This window comes from Microplitis demolitor, chromosome 8 (genome assembly GCF_026212275.2).
Source record: "Microplitis demolitor isolate Queensland-Clemson2020A chromosome 8, iyMicDemo2.1a, whole genome shotgun sequence".
NCBI classification, from domain to species: domain Eukaryota; kingdom Metazoa; phylum Arthropoda; class Insecta; order Hymenoptera; family Braconidae; genus Microplitis; species Microplitis demolitor.
The window spans coordinates 15,966,994-15,979,867 of NC_068552.1; the positions used below are offsets into that span (position 1 = coordinate 15,966,994).

Sequence of the window (12,874 nt, forward strand, 5' to 3'; positions counted from 1 at the left end):
TGCACGCAAACTCCTTCTCTTCTTTTACTTCTTTCGTCTTTCTTTTCATATATATTTTCTCTACTTCTCCACACTCATTCTGGTTATACTCCACGGAGAGTAGTCGCGCGAATGTATATTTGGCATTTACGTCACGATCCTACTGCGATTCGCTTCTACAACTTTTATATATATGTATATATGTCTCAGGAAGATTGTGATGTTAAAAAAGTAACAAATATCACATAATTTTTTATAAAATTATCTCGAAATTTTTTTTAAATTTTATATTAGAAATGAATTGAATAAAATTAATTACACCGGTTTAGTCAATAACTATAAGTAAAAAAAAAAAAAAAAAAAAAAAAAAAAATATTATTTTTTTCACCATAATAGCAGATGCTGAAGAATCTTTTTCTTTTTCACTGCACTCGGACTCTTCCGGTCGTAGTGCTTCGCCTCGTTTGATACGGAAAAGTACAATACAGAACATATATACATATATATGGTATATGGTATATAATACACATAAAGGAGAGAGGAAAAGGGCAAGTATAGAGGGCAAAAGCGGAGACTCATGTCCACAACGTTATAGAACAGCCAAGTTAGCTACTCACACTCCACCCTCTTATTCAACTTCAACTTCTCTTTACTACTCCCTTTCCTTTCACAACACTCTTTTACACTACAATATTTTATGCTCCTCTATCTATACATGCCTAAATTTTCTCTATTCCCAACAACATGTACAACCCGCACAACCCTTATACATACTTCCCACCGATATATTTTCCTACTTCAATAACCCGATCTAAATGCAACGACCGTATAAAAATATTCTGCTTTGTTCTAAAAATATATTCATATATATTTATCTAAAAATAAAAACCACATACTTACATACGGTATTTTAAAACTCCCAAGTCTAATACAGTTAAATTTTATTTAAATAAAAATTATTAACCTGCGCATTAAAATTACTTTTCATATATATATTGTTTCACTAAATAAATACCATACTATATAAATATAAATTTTACGTTTGAATTTTATCTCACGATTCATTTAACTGTTTATCTGATAAAACAAAACTTTTGTATACATACACGTCTATCTATACATACAGTTTACTTGTTATCAAGGTATTTATGATAATTATACCATACGAATAACCGTTATTGAGATGTTAATAAAATACTATACTAATATATAAATATATATATAACTATAGATTTAACGTCAACAATGAATTTAATATTCTCGTAGGTAAAATGTGTGTAATAAAGGTGAAAATTGAAAATAACTAACAGTTATTCATCCTTTCACTAACCCGTCTTCTATATAAACACGTACACATACACTTATATTATCACAGATATATATTTTGGCATATTACACCACAATTTTCTAAATTTTTTTTTATTTATTTTCCCGGTTCAATTTTTTTTTATCCATTTGCCCTTCAGCGTATACCATCTCCGTCAATACTATTTTCTATTGTCCCTTCGGGTCACGTTTCAAGCTAGCAGCGTGAAAAAGAGAATAAGTAAAAAAAATATATTATAAAAAGACACTCGAATGTACCGATCCCATCAATTCCGGATTTTCAGTGTGTCTAACGACCGACGGAGCACTTTTAAACGATTAACGTTGCACTCGCTGACTCCAGGGTCCTTTTAATCCTCAAATTATTGACCACTGTACCGTTAATGTTTAGATAAAATATATCTATATATGTTCACTTGACAATAACAATAATTTTGACTTTAGAATTTCATTATTTTTTATCTTCAATAAGAAAGAAATTGTCATAAAAAAGGATTAAATACTTGAGGGCGTTTTCGCGTGCGGCTTGCAATTTATCAAAATTCAAATTTTATATTTTTGGCAACAATCAATCAAAAATTATTGTTTTTGAAAATTTCAGTGAATGTGATCGATCATTTGAAAAAGTTATTAATGATTAAAAACTAAAGATTTAACACAGAGTCTTATAGGAAATTATAGCTTATGATGTTTCAACTTGATTGAAATAGACAAAGGGACAAATAATGTTTCAAAATATTCTTAAATTTATGCTAATGACATGATCGTTGTAAAAAAATAGTCTTATCGATGACTTTAATTATTTATTAATAATTATAGTTACTAAAACTGAAATTCCGACGTCACGTCATTGGCCATTTTAAAAACCGGTAATGGCACACGATGGAAAAAAAACATAAGTTTGTAAACATACACAAAGAAGACCAATTTAAACTGTCAAAATCTTTAAATTATTTGTTTAATCATAAGTAATTAAGCAAATTTCCTTTTAAAAGATTCATCATCATTTTTCACATTATAATAATTATTCTTATTATCATCCATGATGTGTATTAATCGTATATTGACAAATATATGTATGTGTTGAGATTTAAAAATTGCGGTATTAAGTCAAAGTAATGTCTAATTGAGAATTTATATTTTTTACAATAACTGTTATATAAATATTTTCGATAGTTCGAAAAAATTGGTAAATTGAGAAAAATTTAATAGCCTCGGAATTAAATTTGAAACAGTTAGCCCTCATCTGACTCACGAGTCGCGCAAGAACGTCCTTTTAAATATTAAAAAATAAAATTTTATTTGTAAAATAAATTTTAATAATTTTTCTATGTAATTTCATGTTCACTTATCATCACGTTCATGATTTGTATAATTTCTAAATGAATATTAAAAAAAAAAAAAAAAAAAAAATTAAATACATATATTAAATATAAATATATCGTCGTATTCGTAGAATCATTGGGTCAGTTGTTCGGTACGACTTAAAAAACGTGAGAAAAAAAAAGTTTATATTTATATGTATAGATATATATATATATGTACAATATAAATATATTTTTTATTTTAATTTCGAACGCGAGAAATTTAAAGGAACACACGTGATGAAGTCAAACGGATATGCGTTAGCTTTTAAACGAGTGTAGTAAGTGTAGATGTATAGAGGCCGCGAGAACGAAAGAGCAAGATGGTAAAAAAAGATGAGAGGAGTGCGAGGCCTTTTACTCTGAAACTCGTCGGCTCGACCGTTGCGGTCAAGATTTATGTTGTGAGCAAGCAAAGAGAGTGGAGGAAGAGTAGCAACAAGCCGACGAAGAACGTTAACAACGGCTGAAGAACTTGGTGTAGTTTTATAACCTACTCTGTGTATACGAGAGCGAGACAGAGGACTGGGAGTACAAATAAAAAAAAATAACACAAAAACGACGAAAAGAGAAAAAATAAAATAAGAAACGTCTTAGAAGATCAACGAATCCTCGAGATCCTGGCGGGACCTCTTCAAATAAATACGTCGTAGAAACTTATAAAGAGTGAGTGAGATAAAAAAAGGGCGCAAAGGCATTGAGAAAGATGAAATAAAAATACAGTCAAGAAAAATAACGAAAAAAATTTTTGAATTCCGTACAACGAATAGAGCGTCCAATTCGCCTCGACTTAAATGAATTTACTACTCCCTTTTTTATCTCTATGCTCTATACTATATTTTTTAATTTCGTTTTTATTTTTTCATCCCGCAAAAAACCTTGAGTTTATTACTCGTAATAATAAATTAAAATGGTTCAAAAATTAAAATACACGTTCCTCGTTTTGTTATATAAGCGATAAAAAAATTTTTTGATTAAATTGCTTAAAAAAAAAAAAAATACATACATACATACATATATATAACACATAGTTGCTTCGTTACACATTACAGTGTTACATAGCAATGAAGTGAATGGAGAATTTATGAGATGAGAATAAACTCGTCGACTGGTGCACACACACACACACGCTTATTTAAACTACACAGTGAACCACACAAGTGGGCCATTTAAAAGGGATAAAATTGACATTATATCGTTTTATATATAATTGACAAAGCGTTTAATAAGATGTGTATTTCAAGTGTATGATCTTTAAAAACGTCCTTGATACAGACTTGAATGGCACATCAGACGACTTGTATATCCTTTGAGACTCTTGCAGTGGCTCATAAAGTGGGTCATAAATATTGCACCTACTCTCTTGAGACTTGATCGATATCGAGCGTGACTCGTTCAAGCGCACGACTTTTCTACCGCTACTCACATATGCCTATACATATACATATACATAAATATACACACAACTGTTATATATGCATTCCAACGGAATTTCTGTCATTTTTTTTTATTCTACCTTGCTCGAGGACGAATTGTTGGCATCTTGAATCGATCAAATCACGCATTGATGCACTCAAGTGACAAACTTATCACTTTAATATATATATATGTAAGTTATTTTGGTATTATTTTTTAGCATTTTTGTATTGTACGATAATCACGTACTGACAGTTTTTTACAGAATTATATATGTAACTAGTATAAGAATAGTTGTCTTCTTTATATATTTACGTACGTCTCTTTGATCTAGATTCATCGTAAATCTACTTATTTTACCGTTAATACGACACTTGCTATTGTTACACTCAGTGCACGTGTGACGCAACTGACGACAAGGTTAAGGCGAGACAATTTAAATTTATTTATTAAAAAGACCGTTCTCATTAATTATTAATGAATAAATAAATAAATTTTAAAAAATTTACAAATGTTTTTACCATGAAATTCATATAAATTTAATATAATAATTATGCATGTACATTAAATATGAAACCATATTTATTAGTACAGATTATATTTCCGCAACACAATAAATATTTCATATATAAATGACATTATGGTTTTTTTTTTTTTCGTTATAATGAAAACAATACTCAGGGGTAATTACACATATGTTGTAATAATTAAATGCCATGATTGTGCTCCGAAACATAAAATAATTCTCTTAATTTGTTGCCACTATTCACTTTTATAAAGCTGATTTATTTTTAAAAAATCGATTGTTCGTGAACCAAAATTAATAACATTATTAATTAATATGCAATTACATCAAATTATCAATTGTGCCGCTAACAAAATTATTACAACATTACAATTGCAAAGCAATTATCGTTTTTTTTTTTTTTTTTTTTTTTTCGAATTACTAAATAGTAATTAATTATTAATTAGGAAAAAAGCATATGGACGTACAGATACATGTTTATATACAATATTGAGCATTAAATTAATGGGGTCGTTAACATTATAAAAGATATCTAAATAGGCCTATACGTATGTAAAAAAATAACCGGATAGATAATTTTTTTTTCATTTTTAAAGCTTTGTACACATGCAACATACATACCGCGATCGATAAGTAACATTAAAACATTTCTTTTTTCTATAATGAACCGGCGCATCAAATATCTACAATTCAATGATGTTATGAAATCGTATTTTTAATTTATTGCTGAGATAATGTAAAAAAAAAATTTAATTAAAGAAAAAAGTTGTGTTTTAGTGAGTGAAAGGTTTCTGGCAAATGCATTACAGGTCAATCATTAAAATGAAAGTTACGTAAAACAGAGATGGAGATATAAGTAAATATGTATATATATATATATATATATATATATATATATATATATATGAAGAGAAGAGAAAACTGGAATTGGTGAAAAGTGAGTATGTAGGTACGGGGAAATGAGATGAGAGGAACCGGCACGAGTGAGAGTAATGAAAGACACGACGTGGCTTCTTCTACTGCCCCTCAGCTTCTGCACTGCCGTGGGCATCCAACCGAAACCGGGATATAACTGTTGGAATTTATACGACAGTGAATCGAGAGACAAGACGACGACGACGACGACGACGACAACGACGAGTAAGTGACGAGAGAAAGAGAGAAAGACAAAGAGAAAGAAACAAAACCGTGACAATCGGTTCTCTTATATATTCGTTTCCCTACTGAATACGCGTACTATATTATCGTATCTCTTTTTCCCTTGGTCTCATCAGTACTCGCTGATGATAAAAATGAAAAAAAAAAAAAAAAAAAAAAAAAAAAAAAAAAAAAAAGACAAAGTAAAAATAAAAGTATAACAAAAAAAGTTTATCTTTAAAACTCTCTAAAGCGACATTCACCGCAGCAACTTTACGAATTTCATCTTTACCAGCATAGATATCATCGTGTTGTCTTTGATTAGTCTTGATACATTTGTGATGCACAAATGCTCATCCTTTTTTTTCTACATCTCTTTATTCTCAACTTCCTATTCTTTAAACATATTTATTATAATAAATAAAAAGCCATTACAAAGAAACTATTCATTATTTTTCAATTGCTCTTCTGACGTTTCAATAAACAAACTTTTTAAAAATAAAGTTTTAAATTTTTTTTTAAAAGCGAAATATTTCAATGACAAAATATAAAACCGAGTAATCGATACTCGCGTGTGTCTATCAAACCGTGACACTATAGACGTGCCCTAGAGTGCATATTGCGATAAATATAAAATAAATAAAGTAGATTATTATTATTTATTCCATTTAATTTATTTTATAATAATAGAATTAATTGTTATAATATATTGTTTATTAGTCGTGATTTATTACGATTAATTAGTGTATTGAGAGAAAACCGCAGCAGAATGTGTATTCACCAGTCAATAAATACATACGCATATATACAAATATATATGTATATATATATATATATATATGACGTATTCAAACGATCAAGTGTATTCAGATTTACATAAATCAAGTAATCCAATATGTCAGACAATGACGCATCAGTTGAGGGATGACAACTACGGATAGGAATTGAGTAAACGAAAGATAGAAAGAGAAACACAAACTCTCACGTAAAACTGACAACCGCTACATTAACTACAGTATCTAAAGCCAGCAATGTCGACAACTATAGTATGTACTATATAATATAATATAATATGACTACTCTAAGCCGGTGAGTAACGAGGTTACTGGAACGCCTTTGGATTTAATTCACTCTCGAGCAAGTAAGCCAAAAACTTAAATAAAACGTACGTCGGGACCCCAAACATTTATTATTCCTTTTTTTAAATTTTAAATCCATATGAAAATATTATATCGGTACTGCCATTCTAATACTTCGTATCCCACAAAATTTAATATTTTTTTAAAAATGGAACCATTGCAACAATGTGCAGTTTATGTAAAAATTTTCTGGGTAAAATTGTTTATTTAGTATTTTAAATAAATATTTTGTCACGCTTAATGTTTTTAATTTTAAGTTAATTTAAGGACGCAATTAACGACGAATAAGAATTTAATTCAAAATTATTTATTCACTACAAATGCCTGTATCTTATTTATGAAAAACATGACAATAAAATTAATGATACTGAAGTTAAAAGATGTCTAACAATGTTTGGATTTTTTTTAAAATGATAAATTATAAAAAAAAATATTTGAAAAAAATGCACCAACAGCTTTTTTAATTTTCTACATGTGCATTTTTTTAGTTTTTGTATTTTTGTAATTAGTTTGTTGAAAAAGAGACCGAAAATTACTAATAGTCTGCTAACTTGAAAATTATATAAAATGAGTGTGAATATATCAGACATCAGATAAATTTAAAATTATTAATAAATAGAATAAATAATTAATAAAATATTTTTAAAAAAATGCGCAATTAAAAAATTTTTAAATTAGTAAGTGCATTTTTTATAATTATTATTTTTTTAATTATTCACTCTATTCACTTATAATTTTAATTTTGTCTAATGTCTGCTACATTCACCAGCATGAAAATAAATTTGTAGGTTATACTAATGCAAACATAACTTTTTGCGACCGTGGAATGTTTTTACCGTCTCCTGAAAAATTTCTCAAATGTGGGATACGCCATATTAAAATGGCAGTATCGATGTACTGTAAAATATCGGAAGTGGATTCGGAGTGATTACGGATTTTAATTCCGGATTCACTCTGTCACTCAGAGTTTCAGAGTCTTCAAAAAAAATAATTCCGTATACGGAGTAAATAGAGAGTTTATCTTCTCACCGGAGTGATCTGGATTTCATTTCCTCATTTACTCCGATTCGGAGTTTTAACATTAAAATAAACTCCCGTTCGGAGTAAATTTCACTCCAAGGGAATCAAATAAATAAACAGTTATCCACTTTACATTTACTCCGGATTAAATCCGCAGCTATTCTACAGTATAAATTAAAAGTCAGTGATAACGCCGTCTTAGTTTTAGTTTCCGTAGCTGCGAAAATGATATTAAAGAAACGAAGAAAAAAAAGAAACAAAGTGAAAGAGGATTATAAAATGATTGTAACAAGAGTATATAGAAGCATGAGAATCTGTGAGAGGATATTGTGGATTTATCGTGGCCGTAACATTAAGATTTAGTGTCGGTTGCCAAGAGACTCAACTCCCGTTGCAACCCCTGACTATTCTCTCTACTCTCTTCTCTATATTTACCCTCTATTCTCTATCTCCACCTTTTCTCATCGGCTCTATCCCATAGCTAATTCAATTTCTCATCAGACATAATTATCTTACATATATTTATCAAATGTCTTCTTCACAACCAGTTGGTCTTAGCCAATCAACAATAGATAGTTACAGATTTATATTTTTTACCGCCTGTATTGTGACGCTCAACAACTTATTGCTCAATGCAAATAAAATTTTTCACTTCCGTCCTTAAATTTCTAAGATAATTAAAAAAAAAAAAAAATCTTTTACTCCAAAGTATCGAGGGTAAACGTCGACCGTTGAGTCATAAAAATAAATGGCAATGCTATTAATAATAATAATAATAAATATATCAGTATCAAAGTATTATATATATACATATATACTTACATAAATGATACTCGAGGATAGTTAGAGCAAGTAAACGGCACTCTTCCGTTTCGTCAAGTCGGTGATGTGTTAATATATCCAATAATAAATCCACAGGGGCAGATTGGCACGGGTACACTTTATTATCACTTGCTCGTTGAATCACTGACAAATAACACTGTCACATAAATATATATACAAATACAAATACATTTTTATTATTATTATTGCTACATCCATACTACGTGTACACTTATGACGTTTTAGAATGCGTGTTACATATAAATATAAATATAGATATTTATATGAGAAAGATGAGGATGTGAGAGAAACACAAGGCAACAGAGAGCACCAGAAGCTGTTGTACAAGTAGCTAATGATAAAGAGTACACAAGTTGAGGATCAACTTTGCACACACTAATAAATATACATATGAGTGATAAAGATACGGGGAATATTAGTCGTGGAACTTCGTTGTCAGTCGTTCAGCTCAGTTACTACGGGACACTAATCTCATTAAAATTGTTTTAATCACAACACATATATAAATATATATATATACATATATTTATATTTATTCCTCCTCGCTTTCACTGATATCCTTACGATGAATTTTAAAATAATTAATACACACTAGCACCTTTCACCGTCACTTAAAATCACATGATAAATAAAATTACTCGTTCCAAGTTATTGAGAGGACGAAATATCTGAGTTAAATATTCCGCCGGTAGACGAGAGCTGAAACTTTTAAATTTAGTTCCAGCGAAAACTGATAAACTTTTTCACCGCTCTGTGTACGAGTAAATTTAAAAATTAAAGTAAACAACAATAAAACGGAGCACGAGTGTAATAACCAGACAAGATGTTGATTTAAATTTTGAAAAGAGAAGAGTAGATTTAAGAGCTGAGTGAAAACTTGTGACTGTAGCTGTAGTTAACTTAAAAAATGTTATAACGGCGTGGAGCCACGTAGTTACGTAAAAGTGCGCGTCGGTTGTTAAAACTGGGCCGTCCGATGCGAGTACCAGAGCAGCGCGGTTTTAATACCGTGTGTATCGGGCACTCGTCAAGGACACGCACTGGGGGTAACCTACTTTTCACCACACGATTATTCCCACTTGGGGGAGGCGGAGGAGCACACAGGTGTGCTCTACGTGCTAATACTTAACGTATAACTCTTCTCTATCTCCTCTCTCAATATTTAAATATTTGAAAAAAAACTCTTTTTCACTTCACTGCACTTTATTCAACTTAAACAAACATAAACCTGCCCAAATTATACTTTATTGACAGCCTACTATTGTACAGACTCAAGACACCCACCATTCACGAGGACACCAGACTTTATTCTCAAATATCAATAATAATAATAACCGTTATTATTATTATTCATTTATTTACTTAATCCACAAGCTGATCGGTTCCCTCCTACACTTATAAATATATTTAAATTGATAGCAGATTATTATTATTATTTAATTAAACGGATACACAGTTTATCGTTGCCGCGCGCGCACTGCAGGACACTCTCTGGTATAGAGTATATATAACAACTATAGGGAAAGGGAGTAGAGTTTAGTTTTATTAATGATACGACACGACAAGTGAGACGGACAAGCGACGAAACGTCTACGGCGGAGGTCCGACTCGAACTGAGCGCCGAGCAACTGATCGCAGCCAACCGACTCGGCTCGGGCGCTCGGAGCACCCGCCTTCGGGGCTCTTCGCAACTATACGATACGATAGAAGGATAGAAGTACTGTACAGTGCTAATATATATATATATATATAGAAGTGCGATGCTGTCAGTGTGTGTGGTAGTTGATGTCAGTGGTGGTGTAGCCAACGCGTTGCTGGCATACAGCAGTACCCGCACACATGTACACAGTGTACTCGACTCTCGTCTCCCATACAGCACCACCGCGGGTGAACGCGGCGAAATGAACGAGTGAGGCCGATGCGACTCTGCTGGCGTATGCTAGTGAGATCGGCTACTCAACTAAACAGCCGATACGAGCGATGCAAAAGTGTGGAGCATTATCAACACCAACCGAATGTCCACCCGGAAACTTTCCATCCCCGCGGTCATTTATCGGAAACACTACCAAATCCTGCACACACCATCATCGTTCCCGCAATAAGATCCTTTGTGGTTTTTATCACATAATTGCGGGTTAAGGGCCGTCCTCTACCCATGCTGCTTTTTATTTTATTTTTTTAAAATACCACAATACGGAAAGAGAGTTTTAATACCCATGACACGTAGTGTTTAAACTTTTTTTTTTTCGTCTTTTTAGACATTAGTAGAAGGTTTTGTTGTACATACGATATTGCGGACCAAAGGTTATTGGACTAAATAATGAAAAAGTTTTTTTTCTTTTTAAAAAACAGAACTTGAGGCGTGTAAGTCATTGTACGGTTCCGAGGATTCTTTTCAATCTGTCCGAGACGATAAATTTTCTTCTCGTCCTTCCGATACTGCTGCACGTGAATCTATATATGTGTGCGTGTGTGTGACAGTATTATATGAGAGTTATACTCAGTGCCTGTAAAGTCTCAAATATACACATATATATCTGTAGTCTGTAGTGTGATGGGATCTCTTGAGAAAACGAATAGGATAAAAAGAAAAATCCGTTTGTCCTGAAATTTTTTTCGCGTCTCTTGCTGCTGACTCCCGTGAGGAAGAAGAACGCGCTTAAAGACGAAATGAGAAAATCTATTTTCTTCGGGCCTTTTCCTCAAGATCTGGCATTTTCACCATACCAGCAACTCAACAACTAGATACAACAGAGCAGTGACTGCTGCATGTTACTCAGAGACGGCAGAAAGACTTTTAGTTTCGCACGCGACCAAAAGTTTCTTACGCTTGTCGTCATCGCGATCGCTTTCTCCCACTTTACTCTCTGTCCGCTTAACTAAGGAACCATACCACACTACACAGCTGAAGAAAAGCTGTAGTTATACGGTTCAGATACTCGCGCCTCTGCCACTGTCTGCTCTCAAAGTACATACCTCTTTCTCTTTCTCTCTTTGCCGAGCAACTTGGTGCCAATGTCCAACAAGTTGTCGTTGCTCCGGTGTTTCGTGAAAGCGACTCAGACACCGAACGCCGAATAGAAGCTTTACTTTATCTATATATGTATACAAACATACCCATAGTATGGAAGAGTACAGTAATGTAATAGCAATCGCTCGTGCGAGTTAATCCTCTACTTGCTATGCTACTGTACTACTCTATACTCTCTCTCTAACTACTCGCGTAAGTGATTAATTCACGTTACGTTCACGCGAGCCCGCCAGCGCATACATATATATATGTACCTATATATCTATATACTAGCTCACTCTCGTTAATGCTGATAAAGCAACTATGATCATTCTACGCGTTAAATTTAATGGGAAATGTCATCTCCTAGATTTAATATTTTACCTTCATACATAATATCTATTGGTTCGTATTTCTACTGTACACATAAACTTTCAATGTATACTTTAAAGTTTAAAAATACATATATATATTAACTTATTACTCTTGAACTATTTTAATAGTTTGCTAACAAAGGCACGTGTATCAGGTGTCACTTGTACTTAATTTTATTTATCGGTTGAAAAAAATTAACTCCAGGTTATTTACTCATACAATATTTATTGCCTATACTTGATCTTGATTATATGTAGTTGTTTGTACAGAGACAGTAGATATGTGAGGCAAAAAGACTCGAATGTTGTCATCGATGGAATTTCCGCAAATTTCCGCTGCGGAAAGGCCGCACCTGATTTACCATCGCCACTATTACTATGTACTGTACATTCAACACATCGACAATGGCACCTCATGCTTTGCGTGGCAGTGGTGAGTACTCATATATGTATATAGTACATACCATCGAGTAGTCACGCATACTGCATATGTAAAGAATAGTATGTGTGGATACAAATACATACTCACGTACGTCAGCGGTGATGCGACGTTGCACGACGATGGTGAGGAATCGCAGTGGCGCGCAGGCTACGCACTGTTGCCAAGTTGTACTTGAGCCACTGAGTGAGCCAAGTAGAGAGAGCCGAACCGCTTTCCCGTCAAGCATTGCGACTCGTCATCGAGTCCGCGCTGGCTGCAAAAATGACATGTACTCCGTTCTTTTAATATTACACATACG

At 32.4% G+C, this 12,874-nt stretch overlaps 1 protein-coding gene across 1 annotated transcript in view; it reads right to left on the reverse strand.

Moving 5' to 3' along the window:
- Positions 1-10,345, reverse strand: part of LOC103573115 (serine-rich adhesin for platelets) — a 111,174-nt gene extending 100,829 nt beyond the window's left edge. The window contains exon 1 of the mRNA XM_008552012.3: positions 8,730-10,345. The gene's annotated coding sequence lies outside the window, so the exon portion shown is untranslated. The remainder of the gene's footprint in view (positions 1-8,729) is intronic.
- Between the last annotated feature and the right edge of the window lie 2,529 nt (positions 10,346-12,874).